Genomic DNA, 16,347 nt, shown 5'->3' with positions numbered 1-16,347 from the left:
AATCAGAGGCGGGGAATGAGATATGGGGAATCAGAGGTAGGGAATCAGAGGCGGGAAAACAGTGGCGAGGAATCAGATATGGGGAATCAGAGGTGGCGAATCAAAGGCGGTGAATCAGAGATGGGGAATCAGAGGCGGGGAATCAGAGGCAGGGGATCAAACACGGGGAATCAGAGGCGGGGAATCAGAGCTGTGGAATCAGAGGCGGGGAATCAGAGTTGGGGAATCAGAGGCGGGGAATCAGAGCTGGGGAATCAGAGGTGGGGAATCAGAGTCAGGGAATCAGAGGCAGGGAGTCGGATGTGCGGAATCAGAGATGGGTAATCAGAGGTGGGGATCAGAGGCGGTGAATCTGAGATGGGGAATCAGAGGCGGGGAATCAGAGGCAGGTTATCAGACACGGGGATTCAGAGGCTGGGAATCAGACGGGGGGAATCAAAGGCGGGGAATGAAGCTGGGGAATCAGAGGCAGGGAATCAGAGTTGGGGATTCAGAGGCGGGGAATCAGATATGGGGAAACAGAGGCGGGGAATCAGAGGTGTGCAAACAGAGGCGGGGAATTAGATATGGGGAATCAGTGGTGGGGAATCAGAGGTGGTTTATCAGAGATGGGGAATCACAGGCGGGGAATCAGAGGCAGGGAATAGAACGCGGGGAATCAGAGGCAGGGAATCAGAGCTGGGGAATCAGAGGCGGGGAATCATAGTTGGGAATCAGAGGCGGGGAATCAGATATGGGGAAACAGAGGCGGGGAATCAGGGGCGGGGAAACAGAGGCGGGGAATCAGATATGGGAAATCGGATGCGGGGAATCAGAGGCGGGGAATCAGAGCTGGGGAATCAGATATCGGGAATCAGAGGTGGGGAATCAGAGGCGTGGAAACAGAGGCGGGGAATCAGATATGGGGAATCAGAGGTGGGGAATCAGAGGCAGGTAATCAGATGTGCGGAATCAGAGATGGGGAATCAGAGGCAGGGAATCAGAATCAGAAGCGGGGAGTCAGAGGCCGGGAATCAGAGGCCTGGAATCAGATGCTGGGAATAAGAGGCCGGGAATCAGAGGTGGGGAATCAGAGTCCGGGAATCGGAGATGGGGATTCAGAGGGGGGGAATGAGATATGGAGAATCAGAGGCGGGGAATCAGAGGCGGGAAAACAGAGGTGGAGAATCAGATATGGGGAATCAGAGGTGGCGAATCAAAGGTGGTGAATCAGAGATGGGGAATCAGAGGCGGGGAATCAGAGGCAGGGAATCAAACACGGGGAATCAGAGGCGGGGAATCAGAGCTGGGGAATCAGAGGCTGGGAATCAAAGTTGGGGAATCAGAGGCAGGGAATCAGATATGGGGAAACAGGGGCGGGGAATCAGAGGCGGGGAAACAGAGGCGGGGAATCAGATATGGGGAATCAGAGGCGGGGAATTAGAGTTGGGGAATCAGAGGCGGGGAATCAGAGGCGGGGAAACAGAGGCGGGGAATCAAACACGGGGAATCAGAGGAGGGGAATCAGAGGTTGGGAATCAGAGGCAGGGAATCAGAGGCGGGGAATCAGAGGCGGGGAATCAGAGGCAGGGAATCAGATGTGCGGAATCGGAGATGGGGAATCAGAGGCAGGGAATCAGAGGCGGGGAATCAGAGGCGGGGAATCAGAGGCCGGGAATCAGATATGGGGAAACAGAGGCGGGGAATCAGAGGCGGGGAAACAGAGGCTGGGAATCAGATATGGGGAATCAGAGGTGGGGAATCAGAGGTTGGGAACCAGAGGCAGGGAATCAGAGGCTTGGAATCAGATGCAGGGAATCAGATGCGGGGAATCAGAGGCGGGGAAAGAGAGGCGGGGAATCAGAGGCGGGGAATCAGATATGGGGTATCAGAGATGGGGAATCAGAGGCAGAGAATCAGATGTGCGGAATCAGAGATGGGGAATCCAAGGCAGGGAATCAGAATCAGAAGCAGGGAATCAGAGGCCGGGAATCAGAGGCCGGAATCAGATGCCGGGAATAAGAGGCCGGAAATCAGAGGTGGGGAATCAGAGTCCGGGAATCAGAGATGGGGATTCAGAGGCGGGGAATGAGATATGGGGAATCAGAGGCGGGGAATCAGAGGCGGGGAAACAGAGGCGGGGAATCAGATATGGCGAATCAGAGGTGGCGAATCAAAGGCGGTGAATCAGAGATGGGGAATCAGAGGCCGGGAATCAGAGGCAGGGAATCAAACACGGGGAATCAGAGGAGGGGAATCATAATTGGGGAATCAGAGATGGGGAATCAGAGATGGGGAATCAGAGGCAGGGAATCAGACGCGGGGAATCAGAGGTGGTGAATCAGAGATGTGGATTCAGAGGCGGGGAATCAGAGGCAGGGAATCAGACGCGGGGAATATGAGGCGGGGAATCATAGCTGGCGAATCAGAGGCGGGGAATCAGAGGTGGGGAATCAGAGGCGGGGAATCAGATATTGGGAATCAGAGGTGGGGAATCAGAGGCGGGGAAACAGAGGCGGGGAATCAGATATGGGGTATCAGAGGTGGGGAATCAGAGATTGTGAATCAGAGATGGGGAATCAGAGGCGGGGAATCAGAGACCGGTAATCAGACGCGGGGAATCAGAGGCGGGGAATCAGAGCTGGGAAATTAGTGGCAGGGAATCAGAGTTGGGGATTCAGAGGCGGGGAATCAGATATGGGGAAACAGAGGCGGGGAATCAGAGGCGGGCAAATAGAGGCGGGGATCAGATATGGGGAAACAGAGGTGGGGAATCAGAGGCGGGGAAACAGAGGCGGGGAATCAGATATGGGGATCAGAGGTGGGGAATCAGAGGTTGGGAATCAGAGGCTGGGAATCAGAGGCTGGGAATCAGATGCATGGAATCAGATGCGGGGAATCAGAGGCAGGGAATCAGAGCTGGGGAATCAAAGGCGGTGAATCAGAGATGGGGAATCAGAGGCCGGGAATCAGAGGCAGGGAATCAAACACGGGGAATCAGAGGCGGGGAATCAGAGCTGGGGAATCAGAGGCGGGGAATCAGAGTTGGGGAATCAGAGGCGGGGAAGCAGAGGCAGGGAATCAGACGCGGGGATTCAGAGGCGGGGAATCATAGTTGGGAATCAGAGGCGGATAATCAGATGTGGGGAAACAGAGGCGGGGAATCAGGGGCGGGGAAACAGAGGCGGGGAATCAGATATGGGGAATCGGATGCAGGGAATCAGAGGCGGGGAATCAGAGCTGGGGAATCAGAGGCGGGGAATCAGAGTTGGGGCATCAGAGGTGGGGAATTAGATATGGGGAAACAGAGGCGGGGAATCAGAGGCGGGGAATCAGAGGCGGGGAATCAGAGGCAGGGAATCAGATGTGCGGAATCGGAGATGGGGAATCTGAGGCAGGGAATCAGAGGCGGGGAATCAGAGGCGGGGAATCAGAGGCCGGGAATCAGATATGGGGAAACAGAGGCGGGGAATCAGAGGCGGGGAAACAGAGGCTGGGAATCAGATATGGGGAATCAGAGGTGGGGAATCATAGGTTGGGAATCAGAGGCAGGGAATCAGAGGCTTGGAATCAGATGCAGGGAATCAGATGCGGGGAATCAGAGGCGGGGAATCAGAGCTGGGGAATCAGAGGTGGGGAATCAGAGTTGGGGAATCAGAGGCGGGGACTTAGATATTGGGAAACAGAGGCGGGGAATCAGAGGCGGGGAATCAGATATGGGGAATCAGAGATGGGGAATCAGAGGCAGGGAATCAGATGTGCGGAATCAGAGATGGGGAATCCAAGGCAGGGAATCAGAATCAGAAGCAGGGAATCAGAGGCCGGGAATCAGAGGCCGGAATCAGATGCCGGGAATAAGAGGCCGGAAATCAGAGGTGGGGAATCAGAGTCCGGGAATCAGAGATGGGGATTCAGAGGCGGGGAATGAGATATGGGGAATCAGAGGCGGGGAATCAGAGGCGGGGAAACAGTGGCGGGGAATCAGATATGGCGAATCAGAGGTGGCGAATCAAAGGCGGTGAATCAGAGATGGGGAATCAGAGGCCGGGAATCAGAGGCAGGGAATCAAACACGGGGAATCAGAGGAGGGGAATCATAATTGGGGAATCAGAGATGGGGAATCAGAGATGGGGAATCAGAGGCAGGGAATCAGACGCGGGGAATCAGAGGTGGTGAATCAGAGATGTGGATTCAGAGGCGGGGAATCAGAGGCAGGGAATCAGACGCGGGGAATATGAGGCGGGGAATCATAGCTGGCGAATCAGAGGCGGGGAATCAGAGGTGGGGAATCAGAGGCGGGGAATCAGATATTGGGAATCAGAGGTGGGGAATTAGAGTTGGGGAATCAGAGGCGGGGAATCAGAGGCGGGGAAACAGAGGCGGGGAATCAAACACGGGGAATCAGAGGTGGGGAATCAGAGGTTGGGAATCAGAGGCAGGGAATCAGAGGCGGGGAATCAGAGGCGGGGAATCAGAGGCAGGGAATCAGATGTGCGGAATCGGAGATGGGGAATCAGAGGCAGGGAATCAGAGGCGGGGAATCAGAGGCGGGGAATCAGAGGCCGGGAATCAGATATGGGGAAACAGAGGCGGGGAATCAGAGGCGGGGAAACAGAGGCTGGGAATCAGATATGGGGAATCAGAGGTGGGGAATCAGAGGTTGGGAATCAGAGGCAGGGAATCAGAGGCTTGGAATCAGATGCAGGGAATCAGATGCGGGGAATCAGAGGCGGGGAAAGAGAGGCGGGGAATCAGAGGCGGGGAATCAGATATGGGGTATCAGAGATGGGGAATCAGAGGCAGGGAATCAGATGTGCGGAATCAGAGATGGGGAATCCAAGGCAGGGAATCAGAATCAGAAGCAGGGAATCAGAGGCCGGGAATCAGAGGCCGGAATCAGATGCCGGGAATAAGAGGCCGGAAATCAGAGGTGGGGAATCAGAGTCCGGGAATCAGAGATGGGGATTCAGAGGCGGGGAATGAGATATGGGGAATCAGAGGCGGGGAATCAGAGGCGGGGAAACAGAGGCGGGGAATCAGATATGGCGAATCAGAGGTGGCGAATCAAAGGCGGTGAATCAGAGATGGGGAATCAGAGGCCGGGAATCAGAGGCAGGGAATCAGATATGGGGATTCAGAGGTGGGGAATCAGAGGTTGGGAATCAGAGGTGGGGATCAGAGTCGGGGAATCAGAGGCAGGGAATCAGATGTGCGGAATCAGAGATGGGGAATCAGAGGTGGGGAATCAGAGGCTGTGAATCAGAGATGGGGAATCAGAGCTGGGGAATCAGAGGCGGGGAAACAGAGGCGGGGAATCAGATATGGGGAATCAGAGGTTGCGAATCAAAGGCGGTGAATCAGAGATGGGGACTCAGAGGCCGGGAATCAGAGGCAGGGAATCAAACACGGGGAATCAGATGCGGGGAATCAGAGCTGGGGAATCAGAGGCGGGGAATCAGAGTTGGGGAATCAGAGGCGGGGAATCAGACGCAGGGAATCAATATGGGAAATCAGAGGTGGGGAATCAGACGCAGGGAATCAATATGGGAAATCAGAGGTGGGGAATCAGAGGTTGGGAATCAGAGGAAGGGAATCAGAGGCGAGGAATCAGAGCTGGGGAATCAGAGGCGGGGAATCAGAATTGGGGAATCAGAGATGGGGAATCAGAGATGGGGAATCAGAGGCGGGGAATCAGACGCGTGGAATCAGAGGTGGTGAATCAGAGATGTGGAATCAGAGGCGGGGAATCAGAGGCAGGGAATCAGACGCGGGGAATCAGAGGCGGGGAATCATAGCTGGCGAATCAGAGGCGGGGAATGAGATATGGGGAATCAGAGGTGGGGAATCAGAGGCGGGAAAACAGTGGCGAGGAATCAGATATGGGGAATCAGAGGTGGCGAATCAAAGGCGGTGAATCAGAGATGGGGAATCAGAGGCGGGGAATCAGAGGCAGGGGATCAAACACGGGGAATCAGAGGCGGGGAATCAGAGCTGTGGAATCAGAGGCGGGGAATCAGAGTTGGGGAATCAGAGGCGGGGAATCAGAGCTGGGGAATCAGAGGTGGGGAATCAGAGTCAGGGAATCAGAGGCAGGGAGTCGGATGTGCGGAATCAGAGATGGGTAATCAGAGGTGGGGATCAGAGGCGGTGAATCTGAGATGGGGAATCAGAGGCGGGGAATCAGAGGCAGGTTATCAGACACGGGGATTCAGAGGCTGGGAATCAGACGGGGGGAATCAAAGGCGGGGAATGAAGCTGGGGAATCAGAGGCAGGGAATCAGAGTTGGGGATTCAGAGGCGGGGAATCAGATATGGGGAAACAGAGGCGGGGAATCAGAGGTGTGCAAACAGAGGCGGGGAATTAGATATGGGGAATCAGTGGTGGGGAATCAGAGGTGGTTTATCAGAGATGGGGAATCACAGGCGGGGAATCAGAGGCAGGGAATAGAACGCGGGGAATCAGAGGCAGGGAATCAGAGCTGGGGAATCAGAGGCGGGGAATCATAGTTGGGAATCAGAGGCGGGGAATCAGATATGGGGAAACAGAGGCGGGGAATCAGGGGCGGGGAAACAGAGGCGGGGAATCAGATATGGGGAATCGGATGCGGGGAATCAGAGGCGGGGAATCAGAGCTGGGGAATCAGATATCGGGAATCAGAGGTGGGGAATCAGAGGCGTGGAAACAGAGGCGGGGAATCAGATATGGGGAATCAGAGGTGGGGAATCAGAGGCAGGTAATCAGATGTGCGGAATCAGAGATGGGGAATCAGAGGCAGGGAATCAGAATCAGAAGCGGGGAGTCAGAGGCCGGGAATCAGAGGCCTGGAATCAGATGCTGGGAATAAGAGGCCGGGAATCAGAAGTGGGGAATCAGAGTCCGGGAATCGGAGATGGGGATTCAGAGGGGGGGAATGAGATATGGAGAATCAGAGGCGGGGAATCAGAGGCGGGAAAACAGAGGTGGAGAATCAGATATGGGGAATCAGAGGTGGCGAATCAAAGGTGGTGAATCAGAGATGGGGAATCAGAGGCGGGGAATCAGAGGCAGGGAATCAAACACGGGGAATCAGAGGCGGGGAATCAGAGCTGGGGAATCAGAGGCTGGGAATCAAAGTTGGGGAATCAGAGGCAGGGAATCAGATATGGGGAAACATGGGCGGGGAATCAGAGGCGGGGAAACAGAGGCGGGGAATCAGATATGGGGAATCAGAGGCGGGGAATTAGATTTGGGGAATCAGAGGCGGGGAATCAGAGGCGGGGAAACAGAGGCGGGGAATCAGAGGAGGGGAATCAGAGGTTGGGAATCAGAGGCAGGGAATCAGAGGCGGGGAATCAGAGGCGGGGAATCAGAGGCAGGGAATCAGATGTGCGGAATCGGAGATGGGGAATCAGAGGCAGGGAATCAGAGGCGGGGAATCAGAGGCGGGGAATCAGAGGCCGGGAATCAGATATGGGGAAACAGAGGCGGGGAATCAGAGGCGGGGAAACAGAGGCTGGGAATCAGATATGGGGAATCAGAGGTGGGGAATCAGAGGTTGGGAATCAGAGGCAGGGAATCAGAGGCTTGGAATCAGATGCAGGGAATCAGATGCGGGGAATCAGAGGTGGGGAAAGAGAGGCGGGGAATCAGAGGCGGGGAATCAGATATGGGGTATCAGAGATGGGGAATCAGAGGCAGAGAATCAGATGTGCGGAATCAGAGATGGGGAATCCAAGGCAGGGAATCAGAATCAGAAGCAGGGAATCAGAGGCCGGGAATCAGAGGCCGGAATCAGATGCCGGGAATAAGAGGCCGGAAATCAGAGGTGGGGAATCAGAGTCCGGGAATCAGAGATGGGGATTCAGAGGCGGGGAATGAGATATGGGGAATCAGAGGCGGGGAATCAGAGGCGGGGAAACAGAGGCGGGGAATCAGATATGGCGAATCAGAGGTGGCGAATCAAAGGCGGTGAATCAGAGATGGGGAATCAGAGGCCGGGAATCAGAGGCAGGGAATCAAACACGGGGAATCAGAGGAGGGGAATCATAATTGGGGAATCAGAGATGGGGAATCAGAGATGGGGAATCAGAGGCAGGGAATCAGACGCGGGGAATCAGAGGTGGTGAATCAGAGATGTGGATTCAGAGGCGGGGAATCAGAGGCAGGGAATCAGACGCGGGGAATATGAGGCGGGGAATCATAGCTGGCGAATCAGAGGCGGGGAATCAGAGGTGGGGAATCAGAGGCGGGGAATCAGATATTGGGAATCAGAGGTGGGGAATCAGAGGCGGGGAAACAGAGGCGGGGAATCAGATATGGGGTATCAGAGGTGGGGAATCAGAGGTTGTGAATCAGAGATGGGGAATCAGAGGCGGGGAATCAGAGGCCGGTAATCAGACGCGGGGAATCAGAGGCGGGGAATCAGAGCTGGGAAATTAGTGGCAGGGAATCAGAGTTGGGGATTCAGAGGCGGGGAATCAGATATGGGGAAACAGAGGCGGGGAATCAGAGGCGGGCAAATAGAGGCGGGGATCAGATATGGGGAAACAGAGGCGGGGAATCAGAGGCGGGGAAACAGAGGCGGGGAATCAGATATGGGGATCAGAGGTGGGGAATCAGAGGTTGGGAATCAGAGGCTGGGAATCAGAGGCTGGGAATCAGATGCATGGAATCAGATGCGGGGAATCAGAGGCAGGGAATCAGAGCTGGGGAATCAAAGGCGGTGAATCAGAGATGGGGAATCAGAGGCCGGGAATCAGAGGCAGGGAATCAAACACGGGGAATCAGAGGCGGTGAATCAGAGCTGGGGAATCAGAGGCGGGGAATCAGAGTTGGGGAATCAGAGGCGGGGAAGCAGAGGCAGGGAATCAGACGCGGGGATTCAGAGGCGGGGAATCATAGTTGGGAATCAGAGGCGGATAATCAGATGTGGGGAAACAGAGGCGGGGAATCAGGGGCGGGGAAACAGAGGCGGGGAATCAGATATGGGGAATCGGATGCAGGGAATCAGAGGCGGGGAATCAGAGCTGGGGAATCAGAGGCGGGGAATCAGAGTTGGGGCATCAGAGGTGGGGAATTAGATATGGGGAAACAGAGGCGGGGAATCAGAGGCGGGGAATCAGAGGCGGGGAATCAGAGGCAGGGAATCAGATGTGCGGAATCGGAGATGGGGAATCAGAGGCAGGGAATCAGAGGCGGGGAATCAGAGGCGGGGAATCAGAGGCCGGGAATCAGATATGGGGAAACAGAGGCGGGGAATCAGAGGCGGGGAAACAGAGGCTGGGAATCAGATATGGGGAATCAGAGGTGGGGAATCATAGGTTGGGAATCAGAGGCAGGGAATCAGAGGCTTGGAATCAGATGCAGGGAATCAGATGCGGGGAATCAGAGGCGGGGAATCAGAGCTGGGGAATCAGAGGTGGGGAATCAGAGGCAGGGAATCAGATGTGCGGAATCAGAGATGGGGAATCCAAGGCAGGGAATCAGAATCAGAAGCAGGGAATCAGAGGCCGGGAATCAGAGGCCGGAATCAGATGCCGGGAATAAGAGGCCGGAAATCAGAGGTGGGGAATCAGAGTCCGGGAATCAGAGATGGGGATTCAGAGGCGGGGAATGAGATATGGGGAATCAGAGGCGGGGAATCAGAGGCGGGGAAACAGAGGCGGGGAATCAGATATGGCGAATCAGAGGTGGCGAATCAAAGGCGGTGAATCAGAGATGGGGAATCAGAGGCCGGGAATCAGAGGCAGGGAATCAAACACGGGGAATCAGAGGAGGGGAATCATAATTGGGGAATCAGAGATGGGGAATCAGAGATGGGGAATCAGAGGCAGGGAATCAGACGCGGGGAATCAGAGGTGGTGAATCAGAGATGTGGATTCAGAGGCGGGGAATCAGAGGCAGGGAATCAGACGCGGGGAATATGAGGCGGGGAATCATAGCTGGCGAATCAGAGGCGGGGACTTAGATATTGGGAAACAGAGGTGGGGAATCAGAGGCGGGGAATCAGATATGGGGAATCAGAGATGGGGAATCAGAGGCAGGGAATCAGATGTGCGGAATCAGAGATGGGGAATCCAAGGCAGGGAATCAGAATCAGAAGCAGGGAATCAGAGGCCGGGAATCAGAGGCCGGAATCAGATGCCGGGAATAAGAGGCCGGAAATCAGAGGTGGGGAATCAGAGTCCGGGAATCAGAGATGGGGATTCAGAGGCGGGGAATGAGATATGGGGAATCAGAGGCGGGGAATCAGAGGCGGGGAAACAGAGGCGGGGAATCAGATATGGCGAATCAGAGGTGGCGAATCAAAGGCGGTGAATCAGAGATGGGGAATCAGAGGCCGGGAATCAGAGGCAGGGAATCAAACACGGGGAATCAGAGGAGGGGAATCATAATTGGGGAATCAGAGATGGGGAATCAGAGATGGGGAATCAGAGGCAGGGAATCAGACGCGGGGAATCAGAGGTGGTGAATCAGAGATGTGGATTCAGAGGCGGGGAATCAGAGGCAGGGAATCAGACGCGGGGAATATGAGGCGGGGAATCATAGCTGGCGAATCAGAGGCGGGGAATCAGAGGTGGGGAATCAGAGGCGGGGAATCAGATATTGGGAATCAGAGGTGGGGAATTAGAGTTGGGGAATCAGAGGCGGGGAATCAGAGGCGGGGAAACAGAGGCGGGGAATCAAACACGGGGAATCAGAGGTGGGGAATCAGAGGTTGGGAATCAGAGGCAGGGAATCAGAGGCGGGGAATCAGAGGCGGGGAATCAGAGGCAGGGAATCAGATGTGCGGAATCGGAGATGGGGAATCAGAGGCAGGGAATCAGAGGCGGGGAATAAGAGGCGGGGAATCAGAGGCCGGGAATCAGATATGGGGAAACAGAGGCGGGGAATCAGAGGCGGGGAAACAGAGGCTGGGAATCAGATATGGGGAATCAGAGGTGGGGAATCAGAGGTTGGGAATCAGAGGCAGGGAATCAGAGGCTTGGAATCAGATGCAGGGAATCAGATGCGGGGAATCAGAGGCGGGGAAAGAGAGGCGGGGAATCAGAGGCGGGGAATCAGATATGGGGTATCAGAGATGGGGAATCAGAGGCAGGGAATCAGATGTGCGGAATCAGAGATGGGGAATCCAAGGCAGGGAATCAGAATCAGAAGCAGTGAATCAGAGGCCGGGAATCAGAGGCCGGAATCAGATGCCGGGAATAAGAGGCCGGAAATCAGAGGTGGGGAATCAGAGTCCGGGAATCAGAGATGGGGATTCAGAGGCGGGGAATGAGATATGGGGAATCAGAGGCGGGGAATCAGAGGCGGGGAAACAGAGGCGGGGAATCAGATATGGCGAATCAGAGGTGGCGAATCAAAGGCGGTGAATCAGAGATGGGGAATCAGAGGCCGGGAATCAGAGGCAGGGAATCAAACACGGGGAATCAGAGGAGGGGAATCATAATTGGGGAATCAGAGATGGGGAATCAGAGATGGGGAATCAGAGGCAGGGAATCAGAGTTGGGGCATCAGAGGTTGGGAATTAGATATGGGGAAACAGAGGCGGGGAATCAGAGGCAGGGAATCAGATGTGCGGAATCAGAGATGGGGAATCAGAGGTGGGGAATCAGAGGCTGTGAATCAGAGATGGGGAATCAGAGGTGGGGAATCAGAGGCAGGAAATCAGACACGGGGATTCAGAGGCTGGGAATCAGACGGGGGGAATCAAAGGCGGGGAATCAGAGCTGGGGAATCAGAGGCAGGGAATCAGAATTGGGGATTCAGAGGCGGGGAATCAGATATGGGGAAACAGAGGCGGGGAATCAGAGGCGGGCAAACAGAGGCGGGGAATTAGATATGGGGAATCAGAGGTGGGGAATCTGAGGTGGTGAATCAGAGATGGGGAATCACAGGCGGGGAATCAGAGGCAGGGAATAGAACGCAGCGAATCAGAGGCAGGGAATCAGAGTTGGGGCATCAGAGGTTGGGAATTAGATATGGGGAAACAGAGGCGGGGAATCAGAGGCGGGGAAACAGAGGCGGGAAATCAGATATGGGGAATCAGAGGTGGGGAATCAGAGGCAGGGAATCAGATATGGGGATTCAGAGGTGGGGAATCAGAGGTTGGGAATCAGAGGTGGGGATCAGAGTCGGGGAATCAGAGGCAGGGAATCAGATGTGCGGAATCAGAGATGGGGAATCAGAGGTGGGGAATCAGAGGCTGTGAATCAGAGATGGGGAATCAGAGCTGGGGAATCAGAGGCAGGGAATCAGAGTTGGGGATTCAGAGGCGGGGAATCAGATATGGGGAAACAGAGGCGGGGAATCAGAGGCGGGCAAACAGAGGCGGGGAATTAGATATGGGGAATCAGAGGTGGGGAATCAGAGGTGGTGAATCAGAGATGGGGAATCACAGGCGGGGAATCAGAGGCAGGAAATAGAACGCGGGGAATCAGAGGCTGGGAATCAGAGTTGGGGCATCAGAGGTTGGGAATTAGATATGGGGAAACAGAGGCGGGGAATCAGAGGCAGGGAATCAGATGTGCGGAATCAGAGATGGGGAATCAGAGGTGGGGAATCAGAGGCTGTGAATCAGAGATGGGGAATCAGAGGTGGGGAATCAGAGGCAGGAAATCAGACACGGGGATTCAGAGGCTGGGAATCAGACGGGGGGAATCAAAGGCGGGGAATCAGAGCTGGGGAATCAGAGGCAGGGAATCAGAGTTGGGGATTCAGAGGCGGGGAATCAGATATGGGGAAACAGAGGCGGGGAATCAGAGGCGGGCAAACAGAGGCGGGGAATTAGATATGGGGAATCAGAGGTGGGGAATCAGAGGTGGTGAATCAGAGATGGGGAATCACAGGCGGGGAATCAGAGGCAGGGAATAGAACGCGGCGAATCAGAGGCAGGGAATCAGAGTTGGGGCATCAGAGGTTGGGAATTAGATATGGGGAAACAGAGGTGGGGAATCAGAGGCGGGGAAACAGAGGCGGGAAATCAGATATGGGGAATCAGAGGTGGGGAATCAGAGGCAGGGAATCTGATGTGCGGAATCAGAGATGGGGAATCAGAGGCAGGGAATCAGAATCAGAAGCGGGGAATCAGAGGCCGGGAATCAGAGGCCGGGAATCAGATGCTGGGAATGAGAGGCCGGGAATCAGAGGTGGGGAATCAGAGTCCGGGAATCAGAGATGGGGATTCAGAGGCGGGGAATGAGATATGGAGAATCAGAGGCGGGGAATCAGAGGCGGGGAAACAGAGGTGGGGAATCAGATATGTGGAATCAGAGGTGGCGAATCAAAGGCGGTGAATCAGAGATGGGGAATCAGAGGCGGGGAATCAGAGGCAGGGAATCAAACACGGGAAATCAGAGGCGGGGAATTAGAGCTGGGGAATCAGAGGCGGGGAATCTGAGTTGGGGAATCAGAGGCAGGGAATCAGATATGGGGAAACAGGGGCAGGGAATCAGAGGCGGGGAAACAGAGGCGGGGAATCAGATATGGGGAATCAGAGGTGTGGAATCAGAGGTTGTGAATCAGAGGCAGGGAATCAGAGGCGGGGAAACAGAGGCGGGGAATCAGATATGGGGAATCAGAGGTGGCGAATCAAAGGCGGTGAAACAGAGATGGGGATTCAGGGCAGGGAATCAGAGGCAGGGAATCAAACACGGGGAATCAGAGCTGGGGAATCAGAGGCGGGAAATTAGAGTTGGGGAATCAGAGGAGGGGAATCAGAGGCGGGGAAACAGAGGCGGGGAATCAGATATGGGGAATCAGAGGTGGGGAATCAGAGGTTGGGAATCAGAGGCAGGGAATCAGAGGCGGGGAATCAGAGGCGGGGAATCAGAGGCAGGGAATCAGATGTGCGGAATCGGAGATGGGGAATCAGAGGCAGGGAATCAGAGGCGGGGAATCAGAGGCGGGGAATCAGAGGCCGGGAATCAGATATTGGGAAACAGAGGTTGGGAATCAGAGGCGGGGAAACAGAGGCGGGGAATCAGATATGGGGAATCAGAGGTGGGGAATCAGAGGTTGGGAATCAGAGGCAGGGAATCAGAGGCTTGGAATCAGATGCAGGGAATCAGATGCGGGGAATCAGAGGCGGTGAATCAGAGCTGGGGAATCAGAGGTGGGGAATCAGAGTTGGGGAATCAGAGGCGGGGACTTAGATATTGGGAAACAGAGGCGGGGAATCAGAGGCGGGGAAACAGAGGGGGGTAATCAGAGGCAGGGAATCAGATGTGCGGAATCAGAGATGGGGAATCAGAGGCACGGAATCAGAATCAGAAGCAGGGAATCAGAGGCCGGGAATCAGAGGCCGGAATCAGATGCCGGGAATAAGAGGCCGGGAATCAGAGGTGGGGAATCAGAGTCCGGGAATCAGAGATGGGGATTCAGAGGCGGGGAATGAGATATGGGGAATCAGAGGCGGGGAATCAGAGGCGGGGAAACAGAGGCGGGGAATCAGATTTGGGGAATCAGAGGTGGCGAATCAAAGGCGGTGAATCAGAGATGGGGAATCAGAGGCCGGGAATCAGAGGCAGGGAATCAAACACGGGGAATCAGAGGCGGGGAATCAGAGCTGGGGAATCAGAGGCGGGGAATCAGAGTTGGGGAATCAGAGGCGGGGAATCAGACGCAGGGAATCAATATGGGAAATCAGAGGTGGGGAATCAGAGGTTGGGAATCAGAGGAAGGGAATCAGAGGCGAGGAATCAGAGCTGGGGAATCAGAGGCGGGGAATCAGAATTGGGGAATCAGAGATGGGGAATCAGAGATGGGGAATCAGAGGCGGGGAATCAGACGCGGGGAATCAGAGGTGGTGAATCAGAGATGTGGAATCAGAGGCAGGGAATCAGAGGCAGGGAATAAGACGCGGGGAATCAGAGGCGGGGAATCATAGCTGGCGAATCAGAGGCGGGGAATCAGAGGTGGGGAATCAGAGGCGGGGAATCAGATATTGGGAATCAGAGGTGGGGAATCAGAGGCGGGGAAACAGAGGCGGGGAATCAGATATGGGGAATCAGAGGTGGGGAATCAGAGGTTGTGAATCAGAGATGGGGAATCAGAGGCGGGGAATCAGAGGCCGGTATTCAGACGCGGGGAATCAGAGGCGGGGAATCAGACATGGGAAATTAGAGGCAGGGAATCAGAGTTGGGGATTCAGAGGCGGGGAATCAGATATGGGGAAACAGAGGCGGGGAATCAGAGGCGGGCAAATAGAGGCGGGGATCAGATATGGGGAAACAGAGGCGGGGAAACAGAGGCGGGGAATCAGATATGGGGAATCAGAGGTGGGGAATCAGAGGTTGGGAATCAGAGATGCGGAATCAGAGGTGGGGAATGAGATATGGGGAATCAGAGGCGGGGAATCAGAGGCGGGGAAACAGAGGTGGGGAATCAGATATGGGGAATCAGAGGTGTGGAATCAGAGGTTGGGAATCAGAGGTTGGGAATCAGAGGCAGGGAATAAGAGGCTTGGAATCAGTTGCAGGGAATCAGATGCGGGGAATCAGAGGCGGGGAATCAGGGCTGCGGAATCAGAGGTGGGGAATCAGAGTTGGGGAATCAGAGGCGGGGACTTAGATATTGGGAAAGAGAGGCGGGGAATCAAAGGTGGGGAAACAGAGGCGGGGAATCAGATATGGGGAATCAGAGGTGGGGAATGAGAGGCAGGGAATCAGATGTGCGGAATCAGAGATGGGGAATCAGAGGCAGGGAATCAGAATCAGAAGCAGGGAATCAGAGGCCGGGAATCAGAGGCCGGAATCAGACGCCGGGAATAAGAGGCCGGGAATCAGAGGTGGGGAATCAGAGTCCGGGAATCAGAGATGGGGATTTAGAGGCGGGGAATGAGATATGGGGAATCAGAGGCGGGGAAACAGAGGCGGGGAATCAGATATGGGGAATCAGAGGTTGCGAATCAAAGGCGGTGAATCAGAGATGGGGAATCAGAGGCCGGGAATCAGAGGCAGGGAATCAAACACGGGGAATCAGATGCGGGGAATCAGAGCTGGGGAATCAGAGGCGGGGAATCAGAGTTGGGGAATCAGAGGCGGGGAATCAGACGCAGGGAATCAATATGGGAAATCAGAGGTGGGGAATCAGACGCAGGGAATCAATATGGGAAATCAGAGGTGGGGAATCAGAGGTTGGGAATCAGAGGAAGGGAATCAGAGGCGAGGAATCAGAGCTGGGGAATCAGAGGCGGGGAATCAGAATTGGGGAATCAGAGATGGGGAATCAGAGATGGGGAATCAGAGGCGGGGAATCAGACGCGTGGAATCAGAGGTGGTGAATCAGAGATGTGGAATCAGAGGCGGGGAATCAGAGGCAGGGAATCAGACGCGGGGAATCAGAGGCGGGGAATCATAGCTGGCGAATCAGAGGCGGGGAATGAGATA

The sequence above is a fragment of the Narcine bancroftii genome, chromosome 7 (assembly GCF_036971445.1).
Source record: "Narcine bancroftii isolate sNarBan1 chromosome 7, sNarBan1.hap1, whole genome shotgun sequence".
Classification (NCBI taxonomy): Eukaryota; Metazoa; Chordata; class Chondrichthyes; order Torpediniformes; family Narcinidae; genus Narcine; species Narcine bancroftii.
The sequence above is the reverse complement of the archived record's forward strand: the minus strand, read 5'-3'. Positions refer to the sequence as shown.